The following is an 18,216-nucleotide window of genomic DNA, read 5'->3' on the forward strand; positions in this document are numbered from 1 at the left end:
GTTTCTATGGCGGATGTCCGGTCTGTGGCTGCTGTCGGAATTGGAGGCACCGCAGCAGATATCCGAGATATCTGCTGCGGTTCCCCCATAATACATCTGGGGGATACTAATTATTTACAATTATCTCCAAAAAAATTTGTGTTTTCGGGGAACATACAGCAAATAGTGATAAATTAGCTCCTAAATTTTGGTAAAACTAATCTCATATGACAAATAAATCATCACAGATGTAACTTGTCCTTATTTATTCAACACTTCATGGTTTAGCAACTTGCTGAACCATCTTTAGCAGCAATTACTTCATCATTTATTTGTGTTGTGCCCTAAAGCTCTGCAGAGCTGGACAGTCACTCACATCAAGTACATACATGGTTTTCATTTTTCCAGCACCATACAAAAACACACAAATGATTGTCGTTTGCGTGTCTGATAAAGCGATTCCTCTTGAAAGTGTCGTTAATGCATCACTTAGCAGCTGCCAGAACGAATGAAGCCACAGTTCTGCACAGTAAAGTAATAATGTAAGATTAAGAATAGCCACATAGCACCATACTAATGCTATGAATCCATATATTAAACCTTTCTAGTCCGACACCTCTAATGCCCCTTTCACACATGCGACCCAGGAAATTCCCGGGTCTCTCTGCCCGACCATGGTACAGAGCAGATCCGAGACTCCGACTTGGGTTGGTCCCTTTCAAACATAGGCTGGTATCCTATTAGCCGCGACAATTACCACCGATGTGGCTATCCAATTAACCCTAAAAGCCTGCACTTATCGGGGATTGTGTTTACCTGCCTCCAGGCAGGTGAAACAAAATCACCGAAACAGCCCTGTTTTCGTGTTGGTGAAACACACAGGTTTCATGCATCAGGAGTGTTTGCTCATGAAAAAGGGTCATTTTTCTCAGGGAAAAAACTGGCTATGGACCCGTATTCAATTTGGAGTGAAAAGCCGGAATCGGCGAAAAAGTTTCGCCGATGACGTCATTTCGCCAGGTGGAAAAGTATCGCCATATTCAATTTGAAAGACTTCAATGTAATAGGCAAAAAAGTTTCGCCTATGAAAAGTAGGTGGAAGAAAGCATAGCTAACCCTCATGCCAGAGCATCTTTTGGGAGGGTGTCAGGCTGATTTCCCCAAATCTGACAGGACTTTACGCTTGTTTCAGTTTCGCCGGGTCCTGTTTTCGCGTACTTTCAAATGGGATACGCGGGCACGCGCGCGCGATACTTTTCCGCATGCAAAACAGGCGAAGTAAAAAAAGTATTGTGGGTGCGAATCAAATTGAACACGGCTCTTAATTGGATAGCTCAATAATGACCATCAGGCAAAATCGCGTTAAAAGCCCAATTTTTTTTTGAGGAAAATGTTTGTGGCTAATAGGATACCGGCCATAGTCTAGACCCGGGTCAGTGCCTGTGCACCAGCAAAAATCTGGGTATTTAGACTATGGGGTCTATTAATTGTTAATTATCGTGGTCCGAATGGACCCTGATTTGACACAAATGCCGGAGCAATTCATCATTGCTCCAGCGCTGAGAAAGCTGATCCAAAAATCTGCTGTCTTCATGAATCTTTTCACTGCTCCTTTCGGAGCAGCAACACTAGTGCGCATGCGTGACCTACAGGTCATGCATTTGCACAAAACCACAAGCAGAAGGAGCCGGACAGGGACGGAGCACTACTTTCTCATAGGGAAGGAGTGGTTTGGGGGAGCAAACGCCATGTGAAGATGGTGAATGCTTCCACAGTCAAGCTCAAAAATAAAATCTTTTCAGGAGCTTGATGAATTCTGTCCCCATACTTGTGTATGGGAACAGCGTCCCTTTCCGGGAGAGAATTAAGTTTTTGAGGCCCGAAAACTTAATTTCTACAAAAGCAGGTGAAAATTTTAATTTTCACCTGCTTTTGTAGAAATTAAGTGATGATGAATAAACCCCTGTGTCTGAAAGGTGTATACGATAGTTGAAGAATTAATAACAATACATTTTTAAATAGCCAAGGTTTCCAATTAACAATTTTAATTCAAAACATTTTAAAAGCAAAGGGTTCAATTTAATTAAAAAAAAATTTGAAATCAGAGCAATCTCGTTTAAGCTGCATACACACGTAACGATTTTATTAACAAACGATTTTCGTTAACGTTTTTCCCTTGAAAAAGTGAACGAAAATCGTTTACAAAAATCGTTGGTTACTAAATTAACGATTTTGTCAACGATTTTTATGAACGATTTTTTAATCATGCATACAGTGAATGGACATCGTTCATCATTCATTCTGTACAACATGAACGATTTTCTGAACAAAAATCGTTGTTGGATAGTCAGAATGGACGATACACTACAAACTGGAGCACGCTTGAACAATTATCGTTCATCGTTCACCCAAAAAAATTAACAATTTTTTTTCTTAAACGATTTAACGATAACGACATCTTAATAGTTAAATCATTCAAAAAATCGTTACGTGTGTACGCACCTTTTTAAAGGTTGATGATAATGGTTCTGTGTGGAGAGATGTGTGTGGTTTTGTATGTGCAACAGCTGGCAATGAACTTCCAATTTTTCTTGATCAATAAAGTGAAGCTTCCTGAAAGAATGAGTGTTCACAAATGCTTGTCTAAATACATTACAAGTTCCCACATGATCTAAGGAGGAGGATCAGTGCCAACAAATTGAAATCCTGATCCTAGTCTGATTAAGGCTTTAGCTTATATAAATTGATAAGACTTCACTTTTTGAGATGTAAAATATGTGCTATACGTGTTAGATGGGCCCCATAGCAGCTGCACCCCTTGCACCTATGGTAGTTACACCCATGAGTGGCTGTCTGTCTTAAATTACAACAGAAGGTCGGATCACATGCATGGTGCTTTCATTATATAGTGCCACAAAGTTTGTTGAAATGTAAATTGAAGTTAATGTGTTTCTCCATCACACTCAAAATGTGCTCTGTAAGCCACCTCTACTCACAATACAAACTGATACAATTCGATTGGAACTTATAAGGTTGCGCTATCAAAAATGAAGATTTAAAAATAAAAAAAGGAAATATAGGTGTTTGTTTTTTCCACTTCAGTCACTGATTAGGATGTTCTTTTAGAAAATGGCTATCAGTGAAACCACTATCAATCTTTAACTAAGCAGCATCTGTAAGTTGGACCCACTTCCAGAATAATGTGTGTGAATATTAGACTATAGAAAATGCACCTATCCTTACATTCTGCAGCTAAATTCCATTCTCTGCCTTATTAGCACCGTTATTGCTGCCTGTACGTAGCCACCCTTTATATAACCATAAAAAGACAAAAAAAAAACAATTAACTGTGCTAGTGCTCAAAGTAATTATTTAATAGAATTGTTTGAATCACAATAAAGAAAGGCCTTCTTTAATATACCAAACATGTATATTTTGTATATTTTTTATATATATATATATATATATATATATATATATATATATATATATAGATAGATAGATATAGATTTTATATCCAAGGGTGGCACTCCCTTGCTAATAAACTTGCAGGTACCTTCCAGTCAAAACCAACAACTGATGGCTCAACAAAATGCAGTCCACATCGGCGGCACTCTGATATAGATCAAATTATACAGGAGAATGTGAAGAATATCACCAACCTTTCGGACCTTTATTCCTGCCCCTTCATCAAGGTAAAAACATTTACAAATACATATAACAAGACATTTATACTCACAACTCCCCACGTGTAGTCCGCACTGCGCGGCTTCCGGGAACGGGTCTCCTGCTGATGACGTCATCACTCCTGTCCCCCGCACCGACGTTCACGGACCGTCAATCCTAGGACAGAGGAGACACCCATAGCCTTTATCCTCGTCACCATGGCACCGCCCAGCGTCCGGACTTTACAGAAAAACTATAACATGGCATGAAACATATAGAGGAAAACCGTTACCATTAATAACAATACACATATATAACGCATTCATCTAAATATAAGTACTCAAGAAAACATGTATCCCAGCTTATAGACCAAGTAGAGTATATCACATGGATAATACAGACACACAGAATTATCCTGTATATCACCCTATACATATAGAGCAATAAAAATAATGATGTATAAACAACATACAATGTCCAAGGGGCATATACATATACATCTCCTATCATAAAATGCTAATCAGATTCACAAGCAACATCATAAGACCACAAAATCCAATAATAACTTGCCAGCAGAAAAAACTGACAGTTTAGAGAGAACATATAAACTCTACCTACCACATCATATCACCACGTTATTGTATACTGATTACCTATAACATTCCACAAAATATCTCAAAGAAAACAATGTAGACCCAGATTTTCATTCAGGCCTCGTGGTGCCAGTGCATCTAATTTAAATATCCAACGGGCCTCGCATTGTAATAACCTGCGAGATCGATCGCCTCCACGTAGGGATTTAGTTACAGGATCAATGATCATGTACCGAAGTGATGCCGCATTGTGGCCACTGGAAACAAAATGTCGTGCCACTGGTTGGTCACTACCTCCAGATGAAATGGCGGCCCGAATGGCCGACCAGTGCAACGCCATCCTCTCTCTCAATGTTCTATCGGTTTTCCCGACATATATAAGCCCACAGGGACAATTGATGACATAAACAATAAATTTAGTAATTGGGTTGTTAAAACCGATATTAGTGGTATGAGTATGACTAATACAGGGTGTTTTTTGCTCCCCAAAGTGGGTTGTTTCAAATGTTTGAACTGTATGACCTGTCGTTCACTGACTGTTTGCAATAGCTTTTGCCACCCGTATAGTGAACACAGATTTGCCATAAGTCACAGATTGACATGCACCACTAATTTTATTGTTTATGTCATCACTTGTCCCTGTGGGCTTATATATGTCGGAAAAACTCCCGATTTAATCGCTCAGCCAGATGTTTTCCCATATTGAATATAAAACTCTACCAATGTGCGTTTACTGTTAAACTCTCACCCATTTAGCCCTTTTGTGAGAGCGAAAATGTAGAAATAGAAGTCACAGCCAATCAGCTCCCGTCACTTTACAGGCTGTGTTTGAAAAATGACAGAAGCTGATTGATTGGTTTAGCCACTTTGATAAACAACCAATGTAAAGTACTGTGTAGCGTGCCCAAACTGCCATCTTTTCCTTTTCCAGGTTCCATCACTTGTTTTCGTTGTTGATTTTCTTCGTCTTTTATTTTTTTTATTTAAAGAAAAACACTAAGGGACTGATTGTAGATTTGAAAGCAAGTTGGCAGCAATTGCTCCTGCATTGCCTTCACAGAGCTAAATGTATATATTCCTTTCTATGCAAACTTGTATCAATCTCTGCAGCCTGAACGTCCCCATTTGTATGCTTTCATAGCAATTGTCATCACACACACAATGCTGCATAGTTCACAATTGTCGTCATGCCCACTTTCAGAACTTAAGGCGCCCATATGTGCAATCACAGAAGAACAATTCAGGTTCTTTGATTTCCCCCTCCCCCCACTGTAAACATTGCCCAGTCCACCTATTTTCAGGAAATACAGATCTGCCAATCTTAAAAGGCTCATCATTTTACTAGTAACGGTCAGCAAATCGGCTGATCGTTACCATACACTAGTAATCTACAGCCTCAATTGGTCGGTAAAGTCCAACATGTTGCAAAACCTGATTTACTGATTACGATCACTTTTTGATCGGTGATTGGTGTACCCCATAAAGTGCAGACTCCCCCCTCCCCAATCATCTACAAAATGGGAAATAACCTAAATCCATCGCAGATGTATGGGGGGCCCAGATACCACTAGTAATGTACACTCATTTGCAAGTAGAGATGTGCTTGAAGTTGAGATGCTTACAGCTCTGTATCACCATAGGCTGCTGAACATGTGCTGTGTGAAAACAAGATGTATACAAAAATGATCGTCGTTCAACACTGCATCTGCTACTAAATGTTTGTTCCATGTGTATTAGGAATAGTCTTTCAGTTTGTGAGTTGACTGAATTTTAACTGTATGGGTTATTTTGTTCTCTGTAGTTATGTTGGTCACAATGCGTACAGTATGTCTATACATAGTTATATCAAACACATTTCTATATGCATTGAATAACTAACTATATTTCATTGGACAAAATGAAGATTTAGAAGTGGCAGTATGAAAAATGGAAATGAATGGAATAAAGCAATAAAATAGATTTACCGTAGTATTAGTAAGCGCCTCTGACCATCCCTTTCAGTGAATTTTTTTTTATTTTTTTTTAAATCCACTTATCACAATATATATTTTCATATATATAGATAGAATGTATTTAGAATGTAAGCTCTCACGAGCAGGGCCCTCTTCCCTTATGTGCTTCTCCTTCCTTCACTCATACGATCATCTGCTTATTCTGGGTGTTACGATCACTATTGCAGCAATGTTTATAAACTATGGCCCTCATTCAGAGCCGTACGCTCTGAGCAGAGCGCACGCTCTGAATGAGGGCCGGGCTCCATTTTCATGGAGCGTCCTCCTGGACGCTCGTATAGCTGTGGGTCACCACCCACAGGCTATACGAGCGTGCATTGTGATGGTCGAGACCATCGCGACCATCGAATTTGCGAGCCGGAGCCTGCGGTTGAGGTTTTCAACCGCAAGCTCCGGAGTGATTTTGGCTCTATCAGAGCCAAAATCCCTCCCACTGACATCACTAGTGATGTCAGTGGGCCGGCTTCTGACGGGAGGCGTTCCCGTGGGAACGCCCCCGTCAGGGAGGCACGCCCACCAAAGGGGGCGTGCTGTCAATCAACATTGACAGCACGCCCCCTTTGATCGGACACAACGAGCGAAGGACTTTCCTTCGCTCGTCGCGTCTGGCGCATGCGCACGACGGAGCTCCCTCCGTCGTGCGCATGCTCAGTCCATAACATCGACCCACTTGCGAGCGGACAGCCGCTCGCGAGTGGGTCTGAATCAGGCCCTATGTTCTTATCCTGTATTGTTTTGTACTGTAAGTTGCTGTTTTCGTGTTTGCTCATTTGTTTATGTACTTTGTGAGGTGCTGCGGAATCCTTGTGGTGCCATATAAATAAAGGAGGAGGATGATGATAATAAATATATATATATATATATATATATATATATATATATGTCATTTAATTTTTTTTTTTTTTCTTAGGGAAAATATGAGGCCGATTTTAGATAACTGGTTTTTTGTTTAACTTTTTTAATGTCCAGAGATGTTTTACATTTTCTCCTTTCTTTATCTTTACTAGCCTTTAACTTTTTTTTTTTTTTTTTTTTTTCTTCCCTCCTTCTTTCTTTGCTTTGCCTCCCCTCCCCTCCCCCTGCTATATCTTTAGTTTGATCTCTGGCCCCCACCCTCTAGTTTAGCTGATGCTGCAGTAGCTCATTAAATAATTAATCTTAAGGTGGTGTATAGCCATTCTCATCTTTTATTTATCTTGGCGTTTGAGGAGGGACTGGTTCAGTACACTCTGTACTTATGACATACCCTTCCTACTGTTGTCGTGCAGTGAAGCAGCTTGGCTGATTCCGCTTCAGGCTTGTTGATGTAACTGTAATAAAGATTCCTGTTTGTTTTTCGTTCTAGGAATGGAAGTGAGTGTGTAGTTCATTGTGTGTTTGTATAGAGGTGCCGATTTTATTAACCTCTAGTTTTACAAAGTGGTTTTATATTTAAACGTGATAGTTTTCTTGTCCTGTTTTCTATAGTTCATATGCACTACTGGTACTGTAGGTACCCTTACATCTGTGATGGATCGTAGCGATACGATCGGAAATGCCGATCCGCCGGTCGATGTTCAGCCATGTGTCGCAGGAGCACTGAAATTTTACATGTTAAATTTCGCCGATTTGACGATCACGATCATTTTTTTATCGCGATAGTCATATTGTGGAAATCCAACATGTTGGTTTGCTGCGATGCCAGGTGGCAGGATCGCGGCAATCCGTCGCAGATGTATATGTATATGCCATACCTGATTTTGTGTGTGGTTTTTACTAGAACAAAGGCATGTCCACGTAAATCCAGTGAAGTCATGCATGTTGTTTGTATTCATACCAGTGAGGGGGTTGTCTGCAATGGGTTTATCTTCTCCCCGAGTTGCCATATGTCTCTTCCAGTATACTCCTACAGTCCAAAGACGTATTAGTTACAGGGCCGCTGTTATCATTGGGTAAACCCCGGTGGCTGCATAAATTGTTAAGGGTTGTCTGATACAATGAATGTTTTTGTTTTTATAATGCTCCATGAAGAGCTGACTGCTAATGTGGAAGGGAATCTGCCGGCACCTTCCTTGCTGTGAAGTGCCAAATACTGCTTCTACATGTCTGTGTTAATCCGGGAGAATGGTGCTTGGCTGTGATGTCTCGGCCAAACACAAAACTCCCTTTCTTATTCCTAGAGCACAGGTTCTCAAACTCTGACCTCAGGACCCCAAACAATGCATGTTTTCCAGGTCTCCACACACAATCAAGTGAAGTTGAAAGTGAAATAATTAGCTCCACCTGTAGATTTTTTTTTAAAATGTGTCCATCAGTAATGAATTCACCTGTGCACCTGCTGGGGGACCTGGAAAATGTTACCTGTGTGGACCGAGTTTGAGAACCACTGTCCTAGAGTATGCCGCCCCCGCCTGCTAAAGAAAAAAGCACCAGAGCGGAAGAGAGGCACTTTGAAATGAGGGAATATAACTGCCTGGGACACCGCCATAGCTAGCACAAGCCTGAGTGGGTTGGTTCATTTCTTTGTTTAATTTGGTTTTAGTCCGTGTCTATCACAGGTGCTGATATTCATGAATAAAGTTCTCGAACTCTGTCCTCTGACCCAAAACAGCTCACGTTTCCCATGTCACCTAGCAGGTACACAGATTTATTCATTACTCACGGACACATTTTAAAAGATCCACATGTAGAAATAATTATTTCACTTGTAATTCTGTGTGGAGACCTGGAAAACATGAACTGTTTGGAGGACCGATTTTGAGAACCTATGCTCTAAAGCAGAGGATCCCAAACTCTGCAATTACAGTCCAGGTTTTAATGATATCCATGCTTGAGTTGAGATGGTTAAATCAAATTGAATGCGGTACTGATAAAGTAATCTGTGCTCAAGCATGGAGATCTTTATAACCTGGACTGTAATGGTGGAGTTTGGGAACCTGTACTCTACAGTGTGTTAACTATAATGTAATGTAATATGGTGCTCTATCGAGCATTATTACCACCAGCTCTTCAGGTGGTATAGAAACTTGCTAGATCCTTGTAGATACCCTGTGCTTGCATTTAGCTACTGGTTTATCTGATTATATAATTTTCTGCTGCTTTGCTTTGTAATCTGGTTTGCAAGCTTCCATGCTGCTTATATTAGATGTGTGTGTATCAGTAGCACTGCTATGGCATGAAGAATATTCTGTTATGAGCAGGAGGAATGGCACCTGCTGTTTGAAAGTGTTATTTGACCAGTGAATCTTTGACCAATACATTTGAAATAAGGGTTTGTTTACTTCTTGAAGTACATCTGGCTCTGCAGGCCAGGTTTTGAATTTTTATTTTGAGAAAACTGACATTGTTTAGGTCATTGAAGTGTGATGATCCTTTTTTTTTTTTTAACCTTTTTTTATGGCATCTGGCCTAAAACTATAGACCACATTGATCAAATATAATATTAATAAAATAAAGTGTTCTTCACAAGTTTAAGCCTGAAATTTAAAGCAGCAATGCTATTAAAAGCAAACTATGCCAGAGAAGTGGCAGTCTGCAAAACTGTCGTTTAGTAAACTTACCTCTGTGTCACTTCTGGGAATAATAAAATAATAACCCCCCAACCACTTCCCGCAGACTGTTAAATATTTTGGTCTATGGTGAATGTGACAGTGGCTACTGCCAGGCACTTTTTTATTTTTTTTTATTTTATTAAATCTGGCATGGATTGTGGTTACAGTATGTGTTGTCTGCATCTTCCCGAAACTGAATGGGCATGATCTTTTAAACCATGATTGCATCTCTGAAGGATGTTGTATGTCTCCTGCAGGGAGATTCATTCTTTTCAGCGCAGTCGCAGCTCCCTTCACACTCCAATTGCTGCCAATGGGCAAAAATGCCGTGGGCACCTATATTTCTGCGTGCACCATCCTGAGGTGGTCTGTTGGGCACTGTAATCAGGACTTGAAACAGGTTTTTATGTGGCTAAACCCCGAGCATTTGAGTACGACATGCGCAAAAAGAACTGGGCGCCAGCCGGCACATAATTGAATATTGTCCCGTCTAAAGTGATGGAAGATCTCAGAGCAAAAACAATTGAGTCTCCTCCCTCCTTGAGCCAAGTGGATAGAATTTGAGGTGCATCCTAAAGAGGCAATTACATTAGCACAAGATTCCTTAGTAGTCTTGTGGGTTGAGTTTCCACGTAATCCTTTTATTCATTACTGTAATTCCTATTTGTGTACATGATAGCATGTGTCAGGCTGCTATGGAACCTCACAGCTGAATTGAATTGGCCCCCTAAGGCTTACGTTTTGACTTATTTTAGGGTTAATGTAGTAGGATGGATGGAGGACAGTTTATTTGTACACTCCACGCATCCTAACATTTGAGTAGGCTTGGGATATAGATGACTGTATAGTTTAATATATGGCTTTTGGGGGGGTATGCATTAATACCTGGATTGATTGGGTCTATGTTGGAATCTGAAATAAGGCGCATGTTACATTGTTTTTATGGTGCTGAGTGTACAGATGTGTCTTCACTATTGCTGCTGTCACGCCAAGCAGCTCTCCCCAACTTTTTTGCTTGAGAATGCGTGTTCGTTGCAAACGGATGTGACAGATCTCTTCACTAGACTGCACTGATTAATTTGATATGCGACACTTATACAGATGCAGACTCCGTCACAGTCACATACAGATATATACGATGCAGCAGCCAAAGCTTTTTTTCCACTCTGTTGTGCTTTGTATACAGACTCTGTCGCACACAGATACATAATTTATTTAATTTATTAACTGTTTCTTATATAGCGCAGCATATTCCGTTGCACTTTACAATTGTAAGCATTAATAGAACAAAACTGGGTAATAGACAGATATACAGGTAGGAAGGCCCTGCTCGCAAGCTTACAGTCTATAGGGTCACATATCAAATGAATCTGTGCAGTTCCATGAAGGGGATTGTCCTGTTTGCAATGAAGAGGCATTTTCGGGTGAAAAAGGCGCACAGCGCAAGCAGAGTTGCACGGGGCCAGGCTTCTCACTCAGCATGGCATATTGAGGCTAGGTGTATGAGGACACCTCTGTAGGAGGCAGGGACTGGTGCAGGCTGCAAAAGGAATTGTTTGGGATTCAACCACTCAGAATAATCATCTATTGAATGCTTGCATATTAATTTAGTGTTGGGAAACACAACAGACAACCAATGTTTTTAACATGATTGATCAAATGCTGAAGGAGCTTATTCATAGAGCCCTCCATGTTTTAGTTGCAGTCTCTAAAAAGGTTAGATCAATGCAAGTATTATTATTATTTTTTTTTTTTTCTGTTTTTACAATCCATCACTACTGTGCATGCCTGGAATATTAATAGAAAAGATACCTGATAGTCTGAGTTTATATGATCTTTCAGACAGTCATCCCACAAACTCCAACATTACACACATGTAAATGTAATTGCTCTAAATTTGTTACTTGTGTCCTTTTTGGTGACTAGCGTGATGGAAAATTGTCACGTTTAGCATGTGTATTTATATGGTCCTGTATTTGTAGGTGTAAGAAGAATAGATCAGAATATCACCCCTGCCAAATTTGAATGGCAGCCATTTTAATTTAATTGGGCAATGGTTTAATTTTGCTGCATTATTTTCTTGGGGGTAAATGGTGGGTGTAATGAACAAATGTGTAAAATTGATCACCCAAATATACGGAGTCACTCCTAAGAGAGGTATATAGAGAATAAATATATATATATATATATATATATATATATATATATATATTTTATTAATATTTCCCAGGAGTAATGTTCTGGCTGTTAAGAATTGTGGGAAAAGGAATACGAACTTCTAGATGGAATTATTTTCTTACTGAAAAGTTCTGTAATATGGGCATATATTAATGTTTTTGTTTAATATCCTAATGCATCCAGTGATGACACTATATTATTAGGATATAATTGTAGCAGTTACTGGTGGAAAACTATACATTTTGTTGTGATGACGAAGTATCACATTACCACCTGCCTGGGAATAAATAGCCTGCAGTACTAGCCAGTCTGTGTAATGCTTAATAGCAGAAGAGGGATCTCCCATTGTTATCCATTAATTAGATAATCTTGTTCATTGGTACTATACTGTGTGCTCTGTGCTTTGTGTGTCTGCCTGAGCCTCTTGAGGCAGGCTTATGAGAGCAGATGTTTGGGAAGGAGTTAAATACACACAACCTAATCATTCTTGGCAATCTTCTCATGTAAATGAGTACTCTGTGATTCTGGCAGATTTGTACACTTTGGGTGGCTGCGTGCCAATTTCACACAACCACGTGCTCCAGCTAGGGGGAGGAAAACATTGGGTTACACATCTGTCTTTCCTCTTGTAGAGCGTCTTTGGAAACTAAGTGAGGTTAGTGGAGCATCTGACATTCTGCTCCCCTCTACTGGCGTACTGGACCTCCCCAGTAGTGTGAGCCCCCCTGGGTTATTACCCCCTGACAGAGGCTGGATGCGTGCCAGGAGCTGGGTCTGCCTGACTCATTCACTCCGTCTGACTCTTTCATTTCCTCCTTGACAGTAGCAGCAGATGTTAAGGATATATTCACTTTTATTCACTCTCCCTGGTCACTAAAGATATTGAACTGAGAATATTTTTTTCAATTTATTCCAATTGCATGTTTGTATATTGTATGGAATCTCTGCCCAACTACTACTAATCTGAGAAAGCAGGTTTGATTTGTGGTCCTCTCCTTCCTTGATATTTTCATGTGGTTCTGGCATGGAGAGAATGAAACAGTTGCACTGCATATACTGTACATGCTATTTTATAGTTGTCTGAGGACATCACCCTGTGACCAGCTTGCCAGTGTTACTCCAGTCCTAGCTGCGTGCAGAGTAAAAGCCAATGCATTAAGTGGGCAGCTCTGACACTTGGGAAATTGTGTCACGGCATTAAAAGCGTATAAAAATCATAAAATATCAATACCAGGGAATAGGGGAGTGGGGAACAAAAACTTGGGCACAGGCTTATGCAAATAGTACAAGAAATGTACTACAAATCATAGAATATCCAGAATAATTATTAATTGAGCCCTGCTTGGGGAATCACAATAACACAGGTGGAGGTGCTCCCCAGAGAGTGTATAAATATGGATAGAGCGTTTTAGGGAAAAAAAAGAAACTCTCATTGTTTGGGGGCACTCAATTGAAATATCAGACCTAAAACATAACATTTATTATCTTTTAGAAATTATCGCTGCCACAGTTCACACATAAGAAGCAGATCATAAAAGAACCGAAAGTTTTAATAGAATATATTTCACCAGCTTACCTTTGCGTGAAATTAAACAGGTGATTTTTGCAATCATGGTATAATAACTAATATTGTTAAGAAAATATAATCACTGTATCATAACAAAACAGTAATCAAGATATACCACAAAAAAATAAAGGTGCAATGACCAATTGGTATATCGGCAGTCACACAGTAATGGAAAATATCACAAATAATAGTCATACCATGGTGGTATATAACACCATATGAAAACTGGATGCAGTCATGTTACGGCCGCCGGTCACAATCCCGACGGCACAATGCCGGCTAGGGATTATTGATAGGCGTTGGTATTTCGATGCCTATCATAATCCCAACGCCAGAATCTAGAACGTCACGGGACCGAACGAATTAAGTACGGTCCGTGCGTCCTCATAGCTGCTGGGGGGGAGGGTTAAGTTTAGGGCACCACGGAGGGAATTTAGGGCTAGACGCCGCCCCCCCCCCTCGGGAGGGTTAGGGTTAGTCTAGGGGGAAGGGGGGGGTTTAGGATCAGGCATCCCCCCCCCCCCCCCCGAGAGGTTTAGGGTTCGGGGGGGATAGGTTTAGGCACCCCAGGAGGGGGAGGTTAGGGTTAGGCACCCTTAAAGGAGGGTTGGGGAGGGGGGGTTGGGGTAGTTACTCGCCTCCGTTGGGATCGCCACTGTTCTGCCTGCCGGCGTCGGGCTCTCGCCCGGTGGTCATTCATACCGATCCCTATGACAACAGGCCGGAAATATCGCTAATAAAAACCCTCAACATATGTTTACTGATAATTAGATGCATTCATTATGAGACATCAAAATAGCCGTGTGTGTATCCTGCTTCAGGCACCCCGAATAAGTAGTACGGAGAAGGTAGGCAAAATGAAATCCAAGAATAGACTACCCCCTTTACATAGTGGCAGGGTAGCAGCTGCTTCTTATCATTATAGCCAATATTGAATGATATGTGAGCATACTGTCCGCTCACCGAGGGGTGAGAATAAGAATATTGAGCATCTACTGTTAGGTCAAATCAGAGAAAGGGACCTGGTCATAATATTGCATAAATAGTGAAAGCGATAAAGATGCAGAAGTAAATTAAATAACACAATATAAACTCAGGAACCTAAGCTGCTGCCACTCATATACCCAGAGATCTTGGTGAGTGGTGAGAAGTTCAGTCCTGGACATAGTGATCAGAAGGTAGAAGTTTTAAGCTGCATTAGTAACTTGCATGGTGGATAGAGGATCTGTTACCCGCAGGCATAGCAGAGACACAATCACTCCCAGTGACTTGTTACACTGCACTCTAGAAAGAGGAGGGAGAAGTACAGAGGGGGTACCTGGACGCTCCGCTGGTAAGCGGCCATCGGATAGAGGTGTCCACTCAGTGTTAAGTATATCACCATGCTGCAGAAAGGTGTCACGGGTCAAAGACGCGCATTTCACTGACGCTCCCTCAGTTCATAAAATGCCCTCTTTGAGGTAGATTTACTAAGGTGCGGGTTTATAGAAGTGGAGATGTTGCCCATAGCAACCAACCAGATTCTAACAATTATCTTCTAGAACACAGGTTCTCATACTCTGTCCTCAGGACCCGACACAGTGCATGTTTTCCAGGTCTCTACACAGAATCAAAAGTGAAATAATTAGTTCCACCTGTGGCTCTTTTAAAATGTCAGTGAGTAATGAATACACCTGTGCACCTGCTGGGTGACCTGGAAAAAGCGACCTGTGTGGAGTCCTGAGGACTGAGTTTGAGAACCACTGTTCTAGAAGGTGCTAGATAAATAAGTAGAATCTGATTGTATGGACACTTCTATTAACCCGCACTTTAGTAAATATACCCTTTGTAGCATGCACTACAATACCAGGTGTCTGCACAGCATCCCATTCATAATGTAGTGCTTATATTGGTAATTCAGACATGACTGTGGTTGAGCATCTTTTAGTTAATTCTTCACAATCTTCACTACATTAGCAGATCTTACTGCTGTGGCACCTTTCCATAATTGTATGTTTCACTTGCACCCACAATTGTTTACAGAGCATTTAAGCTGGCATCACACTTGCACTTCATGTTCCTGTATTTTCCCAGCCTGTTATGCTTTGTTCTGAAGCATTTGAAAGATTTACTGGTACCTAGTGCCTCAATGGGGAATACTGAATTCCTGTCAGACGGTTTATAGTAGTAGAAGCCCTGTCTGCATTTGTGTCAGTAAACCAGTTTCTTAGTGAATAAACAGACCCACACATGTGACACTTTAATGGAGAAACGTTGAAATTAAACCAGTCTGGTAAGTTTTTGTCATAAAGGTCGATGCACTGTGTGTCCTTCACAAGAATGAACTTTTGATGCTGTCTCTCTGAACATTTGTTCATCAGAGTCAAACCTGAAGGTGTGCCCATTCACGAGTCGTTCTGAAATGTACATGGTCAAGTTCCTGCACTATTATAGGAGATGAGAAGTGTAGAATTGTTACTTGGCTTCATAAAATGTATTGACTTGTTATTAAAAAGACTAGTGATGAACAGCGAATATCTGATATGAAATGTACCTTGTCCCTTCATAGATCTTTACCTAAGAAAGCTATATTTGGATAGTCTTTGGGGCATTTTTTTAAGCTGATGCCTGGTTAAAATGGATAAGTAAGATCTTTTTCCCAGGGAAGGTGCAAGGTGTCCGGGCGCCCTAAGCAACATTTCATCCACTGCCCCTGCTCTCTGCAATTCATACTATGCCACACAGTGTCGCCAATTTATAATATGCCACACAGCAGTGTCCCAAATTCATTATATGACAATCTAATATGCCACACAGCTGTGACCCAAAATCATACTGTGCCTCCATTGGGCTTTTTGGGCAGTTGTCCAAGGGTCTGAAGCTTCAAGGGGCCCTTGCAGCCCCCTGAACAGTGCAGCCTAGTAGAGTGGGCGAATAGAGCACTACACTGTGGAGGGCGCAGGCAGCCGTAGTCCGACAGCGACGGTCCAGCGCCTGGGCATGCGATGGGATGTGCTGTTGTCAGCTTGTGCACATGACTGCACAATGCAGCAGTGCTCTGGATAGACAGTAGGTGTGTGGGCGGAGCTAGAGCTCAGCGCCCAACGTTATCTGGGTGTCATGAAAGTTGTTGCCGTGTGAAGAAGTGACTGCCAGGTCAGCCCAGAGGGGGGAGAGGAGGGCCAGCTGCACAAAGCCTGCAAGGTGGCGCTAGGTAAGAGCACTGGGTGGGTGCTGTGTGTGTGTCAGTGTGTGTGTGTGTCAGTGTGTGTCAATGGGTGACTGCTGTGTGTATGTCTGTATGTATGTGTGTGTGACGTCTGATACACTATGCTTTACACATGCATAGTAGCCATATCTATCCAATTTTTCATTTACATTGGATGCAGATTACTGTAATTGTTTTCATTGCTCAGGTCAAAGTCTGGTAGCAGTAAGGGAGTGGCATGCTGAAATTTGCTGCATGGTTTCAGTCTGACTTTTTATCCCCTGAATTTACTCCCAAATGCTGGCCATGCCCCCTCCCCGTCCGCACTTTAGTAGAAGTGGGGTGGGGCAGTAGCATACACTTGCTCCAGGCAGCACAGCTCCATGCTACACCTCTGGCAGCACCGCATCATTCCCTTGGCTTGAAGGGGGCGGCCCATTAGGTTGGAAGGAGACGTGACAACCCAACGTCACATTGTAGTGAGGGCAGGATTGATGCCGCGGTGGGGGAGAATGGGAGCTGCAGCAGCAGCCATATTCCTGCTCAGTGTGCCTAATTCATGTGTGCCGCATTTATTCACTAGAAAGGGGGACTGTGGGCATGCATCCAGTGTGACAAAAATGGGGTGTGGTTCGTGAGTACGGCTAGGGGCCCCAGTGCATTGCTTTGCCCAGGGCCCACACTGCTGTTAAGACAGCCCTGCCCCCAATTCATGTCCTACATCTGTGCCACAAATTCATTATATGCCACACATCTGTATCCCCAATTCATAATTATGCTACACATCAATGCCTCCAATACATATGCCACGCATTTGTGCTCCCAATATATATGCCACACATTTGTGCCCCAAAACATATGCCACACGTTTGTGCCTCAATACATAATATCCCCACACTAGTAGTAATATACATAATGTGCCACACATTTGTGCCCCCAATACATATGCCATACAGCTGTGCACCCAATGTATTGTATGCCACATAGCCATGAATCATGCTACCCAATGCCTCTAATGTATATGCCACACATGTGCCCCAAATTATTTGTTATACAGCTGTGCCCCAATACACTGCTACACATCCATGCCCCAGTATATTATATACAGCACCCATTAACCCCCCCACACGCACACATACACCTCACCCTGCCAGCACTTCTTAAACCCACACAGTCACTAACCCTGTCAGCACTCAATAAAACCACCACCACCCCCCCACACCCACACTAAGCCTGTCTGCACTCATTAACACACACAAGCCCCCCACTACTTACACATATCTGCATCAGCCTTTGTCATCAGTATCCCCGCAGGGACTGAAAGAGACATCTTTCATTGTTTGTGTTTGTGGACTCAGCGGCGCCCTCCTGTAGCCGGCGCCCCTAGGCAGCTGTCTAAAGCTGCCTAATGGTAGCCCCGGCCCTGCCTTTTCCACACTTAACTATAATATTCCCCTTAGATGAACTGGGTTAAAGGAAGTTAAGGGTGGAGTATTGCAAGTGA

The 18,216-nt window shown here is 41.7% G+C and overlaps 1 protein-coding gene across 4 annotated transcripts in view; it reads left to right on the top strand.

Annotated features, from left to right (window-relative positions):
- The window catches only part of ARID3A (AT-rich interaction domain 3A), a 58,469-nt gene that overhangs the window by 22,414 nt on the left and 17,839 nt on the right, over positions 1 to 18,216 (top strand). The window lies entirely within an intron of this gene.

Source organism: Taudactylus pleione, unplaced genomic scaffold, assembly GCF_031769625.1.
Source record: "Taudactylus pleione unplaced genomic scaffold, aTauple2 ptg000044l, whole genome shotgun sequence".
Taxonomy (NCBI): domain Eukaryota; kingdom Metazoa; phylum Chordata; class Amphibia; order Anura; family Myobatrachidae; genus Taudactylus; species Taudactylus pleione.